The following is a 13244-nucleotide window of genomic DNA, read 5'->3' as shown; positions in this document are numbered from 1 at the left end:
CTGGTACCAAAACAGAGATATAGACCAATGGAATAGAACAGAGGCCTCGGAGGCAATGCCACACATCTACAACTGTCTGATCTTTGACAAACCTGACAAAAACAAGCAATGGGGAAAGGATTCCCTGTTTAATAAATGGTATTGGAAAAACTGGCTAGCCATATGCAGAAAGCAGAAACTGGACCCCTTCCTGACACCTTACACTAAAATTAGCTCCAGATGGATTAAAGACTTAAACATAAGACCTAACACCATAAAAACCCTAAAAGAAAATCTAGGCAAAACCATTCAGGACATAGGCATAGGCAAGGACTTCATGACTGAAACACCAAAAGCATTGGCAACAAAAGCCAAAAGAGACAAATGGGACCTAATTAAACTCCAGAGTTTCTGCACAGCAAAAGAAACAATAGTTAGAGTGAATTGGCAACCAACAGAATGGGAAAAAGGTTTTGCAATCTATCCATCTGACAAAGGGCTAATACCCAGAATCTACAAAGAACTAAAACATATTTACAAGAAAAAAACAAACCCATTCAAAAGTGGGTGAAGGATATAAACAGACACTTTACAAAAGAAGACATATATGAGGCCAACACACATATGAAAAAATGCTCATCATCACTGGCCATTAGAAAAATGCAAATCAAAACTACGTTGAGATACCATCTCACGCCAGTTAGAATGGTGATCATTAAAAAATCTGGAGGCAACAGATGCTGGAGAGGATGTGGAGAAATAGGAACACTTTTACACTGTTGGTGGGAGTGTAAATTAGTTCAACCATTGTGGAAGACAGTGTGGTGATTCCTCAAGGACCAAGAAATAAAAATTCCATTTGACCCAACAATCCCATTACTAGGTGTATATCCAAAGGATTATAAATCGTTCTATTATAAGGACACATGCACATAAATGTTCATTGCAGCACTGTTTATAATAGCAAAGACTTGGAACCAACCCAAATGCCCATTGATGATAGACTGGACTAGGAAAATGTGGCACATATACACCATGGAATACTATGCAGCCATAAAATACGATGAGTTTGTGTCCTTTGTAGGGATATGGATGAACCTGGAAACAATCATTCTCAGCAAACTGACACAAGAACAGAAAATCTAACACCGCATGTTCTCACTCATAGGTGGGTGTTGAACAATGAGAACACATAGACACAGGGAGGGAAACATTACACACTGGGGTCTGTTGGGGGGAACTAGGGGAGGGACAGTGGGAGGTGGGGAGTTGCAGAGGGATAACATGGGGAGAAAGGCAGCAAACCACATTGCCATGTATGTACCTATGCAACAATCTTGTGTGTTCTTCACATGTACCCCAGAACCTAAAATGCAAGAAAATATATATATATTAAAAAAAAAGTTTTTATGCACAAATATGCTAAACCCAGAAATGTATTTGTAGTAGCATAAAATTTTAAGATTAGTATTGAGCTTAAGAAAAAAATATACTCTGATGTGGTAAATCACTGCATAGATAATGGAAAGACATTACTACCAAGTTTTATTCCTAAGAAGTATAAATTGCCACTGTTCCTAGACAATTTAAATATTGGTGCCATGTGTCTTTCCAAGGTATCTTTCATTTTATTTAGTCTAGGTTATATGATTCATAACTGTCTATAAGGAAAGGTAATGAATTTTTCAGTTGCTTCTTATTTTTATTTGGGATTGATCTTTTAATACACTGATACTCAACTGGAAGGAAGGGCTCAAACTCTCCAGAGGAATGTATGTTCAATATTACAATATTTTACATTTCTAGTAGTGAGGAAAGGTATCAAATTTAAAATTGTTTGAAGATCTAGAAAGTTGCTCCTAAAATTTTATTTTAATAAAGAATCTTTTGATATTATTTGTAATTATAAATAATAATTACTCAAAGATACTGAGGGAGTCAAGTGATATCCTATTTATGTCCTGTTATTCTACCCAGAAAATGTCAGTAGGTCAGACCAAATCAGGAAGTGGAAGGCAGATGACAAGAGTACTTATTTAAAGCTTATTTCATGTAAAAATGAAAAAGTCCTGATGAAATCCATTTGGTGCATTTGGTGCTTTCAGAATTTTCTTAAATTAAGTGTTGCTACTGGGTTTGTGCAATGTCAAAAAGCAAATCCCACATCTGGAGGAAAGATGGCAGTAATTTAATAAAGCATTGGCCTTTTCATATTAGCCGTAATTCCATCTAGAATTAATAAGGTTTTTTTTCTATTAGTAAATCTCTTTGATGTCAAGATATGCATTGACATATTTAATTTACTTTTATTTGAAGTAAGCACTCTTGAGTCTCATTGACGTACATGTGAGATTTAGTGCTTTTGGTTTTTCAGGGAACCCCCTCAGTAAGCAGTTTATATCAACTTTTCTCAGGATTAAAGAAACACTTAGAAGAGTGCAGTTGGCTAAATGGTCTTTCTGCTTTCTTTACATTATATGGTCAAGGTACAAAATGAAACAGTGACAAAGGAAATAGGGTACTAACTTCTAGGATGAATTCATATCAGGCTCTCTGGGAAGTAAAGATGAGAATGTCCTATTATACTTTTCTGACTAAAGCAACAGAGAAGTTTAAAAGACAAGATTAGAGCTGAGAGAGAGAAAACCTGAAAATGGGGAAAATGGAAAAGGAAAGTCAAGGTGGTGCAAAAGAAGTGGAGAGCTGTGAGTCCCTGAGGAAAAAACCGAGCTATGGAAATGGGGAAGAATTATGTTGCTGGGAGTTATAGAAACAGTAAAGAATAAGCAGGAAACTTCAATCCAAAATGAGGGAGCTAGGTTTGTAAGATGAGAGAAGGAAGGAGGGAAGGAAATCATGAAATAAAATCTAATTTGTGGCAGTAAGTTTTATTTTCTTCAAAGTGGGTACAGGAATGCAAAATTTTCTTATGCCTTAAGAAATTCATTATTGATTTTTGAGAACCCCCCCAGCCAAATTTCTTTTAATCATCTGTAACATACACCTGTGGGAATATTGCTTCAGACATATGTAGATGCAGTTTAAGGCAACATGTATTCCATTTTAATTACTCGAGTACAAACATCTCCGAGCAACAGGGCTACAATATATATAATATGAAGAAAGATTGAGTCGGCATTCCATTACGAAACATTAAGTGAAACATTAAGTGTCTACAGATTACTGTAAAAGTCATCTTAATAATTATGAGTTATGAATATGTTAGTTGTTTTTGGAGAACCAGTTTGTGGTTTGGTTGATCTACTTTTCCTCTCTTTTCTATTTTATTAATTTCCAATACTTTATTTACCTTTCACTCTCTTCAGGCTTACTCTGCTGTCTTTTAGCTTCTGAGCTGAATTTTTAACTAGTTTATTTTCAATCCCTTTTATTCTTTTTAAAAAATATATATAGGCTCCAAATTTCCTCCTAAGAACCACTTTGGCTCCATCCTACATGTTTTGATATATCAAAATATTTTGATCAAACCAAAATAATTTGTAAATTCTGAGTCCCTTGATGAGTTATGAGGGATGTGTTAAAACATTATAAATATCTTGATTTTTTTTTCCAATTATGGTTGATCCTTGAACAATGTGGGGATTGGGGGACTGACCCTCCATGCAGTTGAAAATCTGTATATAATTTTTGACTCCCCCAAAACTTCACTACTAATAGCCTACTGTTTACCAGAATCCTTACCAATAACATAAGTGATCAATTCATACATATTTTCTTTGTTATGTTCTATATTCTTACCATAGTGTAAGCTAGAGAAAATAAAATGTTATTAAGAAAATCATGAGGAAAATATATTTACTGTTCATTAAGTGGAAGTGCATCATCATAAAAGTCTTTGTCCTCATCATCTTCACATTGAGTAGGGTGAGGAGGAGGAGGAAGAAAGGGGATTGCCTTTGCTGTCTCAGGGGTGGTAGAGGCAGAAGAAAATGTCAGCATAAGTGGACCCACACAATTCAAACCCATGTTGTTCCAGGGCTAACTGTGTTGATTTTAACTGTTGCTTTGTAGTCAAGAAATGTATTAAATAGGTAATTCTTCAAAATTTGTTGGACTTCTTTTGAGACTCATTTGTGATCAATTTGCATGAATGTTTTATGTATACTTTAAAGTGTATATTTTCTCTTTGTTCACTGGAGGTTGTTGTACTCTCCCATTTGTACAAGCTTATCAATTTTACTATTGAAATGTTCTCTATCCTCACTTTTAAAATTTTGTTTGCTTGATATGTTTGTTTCTGATAGAGATGTGTTAAAATTGCCTATTATGATTTGGATTTGTCAATTTCTACTTGTAACTGCCTTGTTTATTTCATTTTGATTTGTCATTGGGTTCAAAAAGTTTATGATTATATCTTTTTGTTGTCTTGTTCCTTTTATTCTTATGTTACCCATCTTTATCTATATTTGTCTTACATGTTGATATCCTACATCAGCCTTCTTCTGGGTGATGTTTGCCTAGTATATATTTCCTATTATTATTATTATTTTTTACATATTTCTGTGCCATTATGTTTTAAGAATGCCTTTTAAAAACAACGTGTAGCTGGATTTTCAAAAAATATAATCTGGTCTGAGAAACAGGAGCACTTATTGTGGAAGAATGCCAGGTCTACTTAAGCCATTCCAATTTATCTATTGCCTTAATCTCCTTTGTCTGTTTGTTATAAAATTTCTTAGTGAGAAATACAAGATGCCTCTGTCTAACAGTTTTGAGCAAACAGAAATTTAAGTTTACACAGTAGCACATCAAGATGCCCAAAGCAGGCAATAAATCCAAGACTTAATTTGGTTTCCTTGTGTGCCTGCAGAAATTAAGATAGAAATGATTCTGCAGGTACACTACAAGAACAATTTAATAAATTCTACTTTGCTTTCTATTATTTTTCCCTTAGGTTTTCATAGAAAACAAATCTTGGGAAGGAATTTTGCCATAATCTATGATGCTAAATGTTTCATATCTTCACTAAATTGTAAACTCTTCAAAGGCAAATGTATCTAATTCACGTTATTGTATCTAGTGCATACAATTGAAGCTCAAAGGTTGACTTGAACTAAATCTTACTTTGGTGGAGGGAAGAAGGAAAAAATGGGGATTTATAAAGTGATTTTTTTCATGATAAATTACTGTGAAAGAATTGCAATGGTGCTAGAATTTTCATTGTACTTTATTACTGATCTGAGTTACGGCCTCAATGACTGCTTTTTACAATACATCCTAGGATACGATTAATTTTTTCAAAATAATAATAGGAAATATCAGAATAAAAATACAGAGTATCCCTCTGTATAAATCACTACTCTGTAAGCTCTTTGAAGGAAGTGCCATGGGTTCACCCTGTTAGGATGTAACAATGCCTGGCACATAGGAGGCTTTCAAGAAATGATGGAATGAATGGATCGATGTCATGCAAATCTCTATTACATAACTTTACTTGAACTGAAAACTTTCAGAATTCATATCATTTCTTTCCTTATATTCAAATACAGGTTGAAACTCTACCATTTCTCTAAAAGATTTTTGACATCCTAAAGAAAGAATTAACTTTTCTCTCCTTAATGTTCCAACTTTGTCCATTCTGCTAAGAAACACTTTTAATTTCACAATGCAGATATCTGTTTACACATCTGTTCCTATTCTAGCTTATGGGGGATTGTTTCTTGATAATTTAAAAAATCTGTTTTGCAGTTGCAAAGGCTCAACAAATCTTTCTTGAACTTGATTTTTTTCAAGTAAAAATTAAATGCCAGTACTTGTTGAGCATGTACTATGTTTTAGACCTTTTGCAAGGAAAGGTAAAGAAGTCTTACCTTTGGTTCTCATAATAATCCTATGAAGTATGTATTATTAATCCCTTTTAATGTATGAGAAAACTAAGGGCAACAAGGTTAAGCTAGTCATCCTAGGCCAAGCCTCCAGTACATGAAGAAGGTTGGGACTAACCTTGTGTACTTTTCACCTAACCATGCAATACCCCCAACCCTGCTTCCTTTCCTTCCAAAACCAAACTAAGCTTCTCCTTTTTTTTTTTTTTTTTTTGACAGAGTCTCTCTCTGTCACCCAGGCTGGAGTGTAGTGGTACGATCTCAGCTCACCACAACCTTCGCTTCCGGGTTCAAGCGATTCTCCTGCCTCAGCCTCCCAAGTAGCTGGGATTACAGGCATCTGCCACCATGCCCAGCTAATTTTTGTATTTATAGTAGAGATGGGGTTTTGCCATGCTGGCCAGGCTGGTCTTGAATTCCTGACCTCAGGTGATCTGCCTGCCTTGGCCTCCCCAAGTGCTGGGATTACAGGCATGAGCAACTGTGCCCAGTCCCAAACTAAGCTTCTAAGGACATCTGTACATGTTTCAGTTCCTCCGTCAACAGCCTCCCAAAGCGCATCATAGAGAAAATATGTAACATTTTCTCACTGAAGTCTTTTTTTAAGATCACACTGTTTACCTCCAAACGTATGACATTGTTTTTAGTTCAGACATGTTCAGCTCTAAGAACGAGTATTTCTTCTAGAATCTAACACCTAGAAATCAGGGATGCCTGTTTATACTAAATGATCATCAAATAAGTTGTCCAGGACATTCTTGATGTGGTGCTTGGGCTGCAAATTAGTATTCTAGATGCTTATGATCTATGAAAGAATTTAAGGCAAATTGAAGGCTGATAATGAAACTTAATGTACATGATGATAATAATGAATATTATTCGTAAACTTGGCTTTGAAGTCATACACATCTGCACTTAAATGTTTGTTCTAATTCCTTGCTAGCTGAATACTTTAGACAGGTTACTTATTCTCCCCAGGCTATAGCTTCTTTAGCTATAAAGCAGGGATGAAGGTACCGTCCTCATAGGTTAAATAAGATAATGCCTGTCCTTTAAATGGTGGTCATTATTGTTATTATTGCCCCCAGAAATGCATGTTCTCCAAAAGCAATGAGTAAGTTAGATTTGTCTACATAGGTTAAATGTCTCTAGCTAATACCTCTTTATTTAATACCACTTATTTGTCTTGGGGCTACTCCCAAACCGAGACAAATGGGTGGAGAAGCTCCCCAGGCACAGGTTAATGCCCAAGACAGAAATTAAAGAGAACATGAATGCCATTTCCTTATATTCCTGTGCAGAAGTTTATGGGAACATTAGAATAGGATGTGACATAAGTATTATACAGATACTGTACATTAAATATACATACTGTTACACCACATCTAGAATTACAACATCAGTTATGATCATTACCTGTCAGTCACTACTCTATAAACCGAACTGCGCTTGTAATGAAGTCTGAACATGGTGTTTTCTCTATAAACGATCTCAGATGTCCTGTAATGATCTATTAGAGGTTTTCTATATCCTTTCCCTGCCCCCTTCTGATCCTTTTAGGCTCTTATGAACAAACCGTTGATCATGACTAAAAGCAGCTAAGTGCTTGCTTTCTTGGTGCTTAGCAATTTCTCTGGAAGTCAGCAGACAATAATGTAGCTTTTAATACAGACTCAGACCAAATTTAGTGAGTGGAGGAAAGCACATGGTATAAAGTTAAGGAAACATGGCCTTTATGAAGACTAATGAAGACAAATATTTGCAAGACAACCTTTAAGTAACATGGTTTTTCTTTACAGATTACTTCTGAACCTCCAGTTCTGTAGGAAAAAGTACTGAAAGAAATGAAGTGAGCTAGTTGCCTAAATGACAGAAAGAGAATTTGTTTTTTGAGACAGGGTCTTGCTCTGTCACCTAGCCTGGAGTGCAGTGGTACAAACATGACTCATTGCAGCCTGTGCTCAGGTGATCCTCCCACCTCAACCTTCCATGTAGCTGGGACCACAGGCACATGCCACAACGCCTGATTAGTTTAAAAAAAAAAAAAATAGAGATAGGGTCTCACTTTGTTGCCCAGGTTAGTCTTGAACTCCTGGGTTCAAGTGATCCTCCCACCTTGGCCTTCCAAAGTGCAGGGATTATAGGTATGGACCACCACAGCCAAGAAAGTTTTAAGTTATGTATACTAGATATCATCTTATAAGATGATAGAAAAGTTCTCTTAGTCCTGGAATGAAAGTATGAGTACATTCTCAATTAACCCCCTCTCTGTTCACTACAGAAGAACAATTCCTTCAGTAGAGAGGACCTCTGTATTTTGTGGGTTTCCCATTAGATGCTGCTTGGGCACTTGTCTTGCTTTATCTCTTGATGATCATTCACTTTGACTTCATAGTCACTGGTGAAGTTTGGGGTAGCTTCTAGAGAGATGCATTAGATCTCTCTCTGGAGCAGAGTCAACTGTTTTTCCTCCTGCCACCTAGAAAACTGGTACTGCTCATTCTACTTCTGGTTTCACTTTGGGACAACCATTGTGGAAGACAGTGTGGCAATTCCTCAAGGATCTAGAAATAGAAATACCATTTGACCCAGCAATCCCTTTACTGTTTATAATAGCAAAGACCTGGAACTAACCCAAATGCCCATCAATGATAAACTGGATAAAGAAACTGTGGCACATATACACCATGGAATACTATGCAGCCATAAAAAAAGGATGAGTTCGTGTCCTTTGCAGGGACGTGGATGAATCTGGAAACCATCATTCTCAGCAAACTGACACAAGAACAGAAAACCAAACACCGCCTGTTCTCATAGATGAGTGTTGAACAATGAGAACACATAGACACAGGGAGGGGAGTATCACATATAGGGGCCTGTTGGGGGGTGAGGGGCTAGGGGAGGGATAGTGGTAGGTGGGGAGATTGAGGAAAGATAACATTGAGAGAAATGCCTGATGTAGGTGACAGGGGGATCGAGGCAGCAAACCACCATGGCATGTGTGTACCTATGTAACAGTCCTGCAAGTTCTGCACATGTACCCCAGAACTTAAAGTATAATAATAATAAAAAGAGTTATACAACTAGGAATTGAAAGATGTTGCACCAATGTTAATATTTTTGAAGTAAACATGTAGCTGATTGGTTTTATCAATAGTATCTATTAGGAAAAGAAATAGCAAGTTCTCAATTGATGAATTAGTATTACTCTTCAAAATATTTGAAAATTGCTTGATTAGACATTCCATTTTCCTGTAGAAACAATATGTGGTTAGGGCCTGTGGCCCACAATATATCCAATGAATATGTAACCTGCTTATCGTAGGGATCACTAGATTCTGAATACAAATTATGGCACATTCAGTCTGATAACTCCTGTATTTGCTTTTTGTCCATACCTGCTCAGACAGGATATTTAGTTTCTCAAAAATTACATCTGAAAGTCTTCAAAGGATTCTTTAAATGTTCTTCTTATGAGATATTGTTATTGCTATTTCTATTTTGTTGATACATATCATGGGATAAATCAAATAAGTATGCTGGCTTATTTTAATTACTTGAATTTTTGGCACAGGAGAAAGGAAATACAGAAGTAAGATGAAAGAGGTTAAATTAAAACCCTGTAGTCTTGATTTTGAGAGGAAGCATCAATAGAATCTTAAAAAATACATATTTTCTATGTCCCCTGAAAAGGCTGAGAAACAATGATTATTACAGTGGCAATCAGCACCCTTAGCACTTAGGTTGAGTCTCAAAACACCATTTCCCTTGATAAGGAACCCACACTCCTGAAGAAATGACTGATTACAGATATGGGACAAGAATTGTACAATATGAGCCTAGAACATCTTGTCATATATAAAAGCAGGAAGCAATCCAAGACTAACAAAGATGCGTTCAAAGGACTCAGAAGCCACCCGGTAGGCTCTCACTGGCCAGTTTGAGTGTCAATATTTAAATTGGATTGAAACTGAGCATGGTGGCTCATGCCTATAATCACAGCACTTTGGGAGGCTGAAGCAAGCGGATCACCTGAGGTCAGGAGTTTGAGACCAGACTGGCCAATATAGTGAAACCCTGTCTCTACTGAAAATACGAAAATTAGCCAGGTGTGGTGGTGTGTGCCTGTAATCCCAGCTACTCCGAAGGCTGAGGCAGAAGAATCACTTGAACCTGGGAGGGAGAGGTTGCAGTGAGCTGAGATTGTGTCACTGCACTCCAACCTGGCAACAGAGAGACTCCGTCTCAAAATAAGATAAAAATAAATTGGATTGAAATTCATTAAATAAATTTATGAGTAAACTATCTGGTCACCATTGGAAGGTACTAAAGAACTAGTTAAATATTGTTAATGTTGGTAAATAAAGGGAAAAATTCAAGCATTATCCTGCTTTTTTTTATACAGACTATCTTAGAATAACCAGATGGTTGATGAGGTAAGATATTCTTTAATAACAGGATTCCAAGTAGTCAACAAACAAAGACTTACAGTATTGCTGTTATGCAACCCCTACTGAATTAATGGACCAGCATGATGATCACAAATGCCTACTAGCATCATAAAAGAGACAAGTCCATTTGTGTGTCCTGATTGAAGTACCCAACATCATCTGTGAAGTAATCTAGACAAAACAATTGAACCTGGGTCTGATCAAGGCTTTAGATCTATCTACCAATTTACAGGAAATACAGAAGAAAGAACATGTTTAATGACACCACCATGATGAAATAAGTGAATCTACACAGTGGGATCTGGTTTCTTCAATAAGATATTCAGGGAAATTTTCAAGGAAAAAAAAAGTTGGAAAGGGAAACCTAAAGATTAAAAGAAACTCAAAGACAAACCACATAATGTCTATGTGTAGACTTAACCTTGATCCAGACTTAACTAAAATTTTGAGATAAAATTGTGAGATTATTGGGAAAATTTTAACACTGAACTTTTGTTTTGAAATTAAGTAATTTTTGTCAATTCTGGGGTACATGGGCAGGACGTGCAGGTTTGCTACATAGGTATACATGTGCCACGATGGTTTGCTGCATCCATCACCCTGTCGTCTACATTAGGTTTTCTCCTAATGCTGTTCCTCCATGTCCCACCCCCTGCTATCCCTACCCTAGCCCCCTACCCCATGACAAACCCCAGTATGTGGTGGTCTTCTCCCCATGTCCATATGTTCTCATTGTTTAACACCCACTTATGAGTGAGAAATATGTGGTGTTTGGTTTTCTGTTCGTGTGTCAGTTTGCTGAGAATGATGGTTTCCAGCTTTATCCATGTCTCTGCAAAGGGCATGAACTCATTCTTTTTATGGTTGTATAGTATTCCTTGGTGTTTATGTGCCACATTTTCTTTATCCAGTCTATCACTGATGGGCATGTGGGTTGGTTCCAAGACTTTGCTATTGTGAACAGTGCTGCAATAAACATACATGTGCATGTCTCTTGATAATAGAATTATTTATAATCCTTTGGATATATGCCCAGTAATGGGATTGCTGGGTCAAATGATATTTCTATTTCTAGATCCTTGAGGAATCCCCACACTGCCTTCCACAATGGTTGAACTAATTTACACTCCCACCAACAATGTAAAAGCGTTCCTATTTCTCCACATCCTTTCTAGCATCTGTTCTCTCCTAATGTTTTAATGATCACCATTATAACTGGCATGAGATGGTACCTCCATGTGGTTTTGATTTGCATTTCTCTAATGACCAGTGATGATGGGCTTTTTTTTGAAGTTGGGTCATGGATACGTAAGGGTTCATTATGCTATTTTGTTCTATTTTCTATGAAAAAAATTTAAATGGTACCTCTAAGTCATTCTATTAGGACAACAGTCATAGATATCCACATGATCTTTTTTGCTTAGTCTTTCCCTCAACAAAAGTCCTTTCCTCTTAATGCATTTTGACAGAAGCTTCTCTATTGCTGTTGAAATAATTACAAATAATGATGATGCTAAAAGTGCCTATCATAAAAAGAATGTCATTGGTACAAGTCTAGAATGCTGATTCTTGATGTTCTCAAAGCTTCTCATATTTTTCTACATCTATATATTTTATAAAATGGGATTATACTTGCTATCTGCATCCTGTTGTATTTTACTTGATAAACTATTATGACTATCTTTTTTTTTTTTTTGAGATGGAATCTCTTTGTAATGCCCAGGCTGGAGTGTAATGGCATGATCTCGGCTCACTGCAACCTCTGCCTCCTGGCTTCAAGTGATTCTCCTGCCTCAGCCTCCTGAGGAGCTGGGATTACAGGTGACTGCCACCACGCCCAACTAATTTTTTTTATTATTATTTTTAATAGAGACAGGGTTTCACCATTTGGCCAGGCTGGTCTCGAACACCTCAGGTGATCGGCCTGCCTTGGCCTCCCAAAGTGCTAGAATTACATGCGTGAGCCACCGCGCCAGGCCTATTATGACTATCTTAATATATTCTTATAAAATTTTAAAATCATAGTTGGTTTTCTGTTAGATAGGTGAGGCTAAAACTTACAAAGTTTTCTAAAAGAGCAAAAAGGAGAATATGTATGAGAAGTATAAAAGAATGTAATAGCCATCTCATTGTAAGTCAAGGTTTCTGATGCTATTTAGCTGGATTGCTGTAAAGGTTTATTTTATACTTTCCTCCATTTGACTCAGAATTACCAGAGAAAGGGATCCCTGGCATGGGAGCTTCCTCTGAGGGCCTATAAGTCAATACATGCTTTAAGACAATATAATTATCATAAGATTTGATAACAAAATGACATACTACAATCACAGGATTATTGTTTCTTCACAGTCTTTCATTGTAGAGCAGGATTTGGGGAGAGGTGGAGTTATCAGATTGAGATGCTTTGGCTGCTAATATTGGAGCAAAAGAGGGACAGTTGTCAGGGGAGGAAGGATGAACTCTTCCTCCTATGCAGTGGTGTGCTGATGCTGGCTTTGGTAGCTCAAGAGAGCCTATTGTATGTACCTCTTTCCAACTCTGTGTTCAGTGACATCATGTTGGTTGCTTGATGTTGGCCACAGTGAAAATATTTACACCATGGACATGGGCAAATGCTACAAAGCAGGGGTTTCTTTTCTCTTGGAAAACTGTTAATTGTTCACTACCGCACTACTATCCCCATGCCACCTATTCTGACATGATAGTACTTGCTCAGGCCCAGCCCTAAAATGATGGAAGAAATTGAGTCTGGTATGGGTTGACAAAAGGCAGAGTCTCAGGAAGCTATCAATAATATACTTGCTTGATTAATTTTAGATATTATCAATAGACTTCTTATTATATTAGACAAGGATTGAATTATCTTATGCTCCCATTCCCACATTCTTCCAATATTCCTTTTTTTTGAGACAGCCTTGCTCTGTCACCCAGGCTAGAATGCAGTGGGATGATCTCACTCACTGCAACC

This window comes from Aotus nancymaae, unplaced genomic scaffold (genome assembly GCF_030222135.1).
Source record: "Aotus nancymaae isolate 86718 unplaced genomic scaffold, 86718_ANA_hifiasm-v0.15.2.pri h1tg000020l, whole genome shotgun sequence".
Lineage (NCBI taxonomy): Eukaryota > Metazoa > Chordata > Mammalia > Primates > Aotidae > Aotus > Aotus nancymaae.
Note: the sequence above shows the minus strand (reverse complement) of the source record.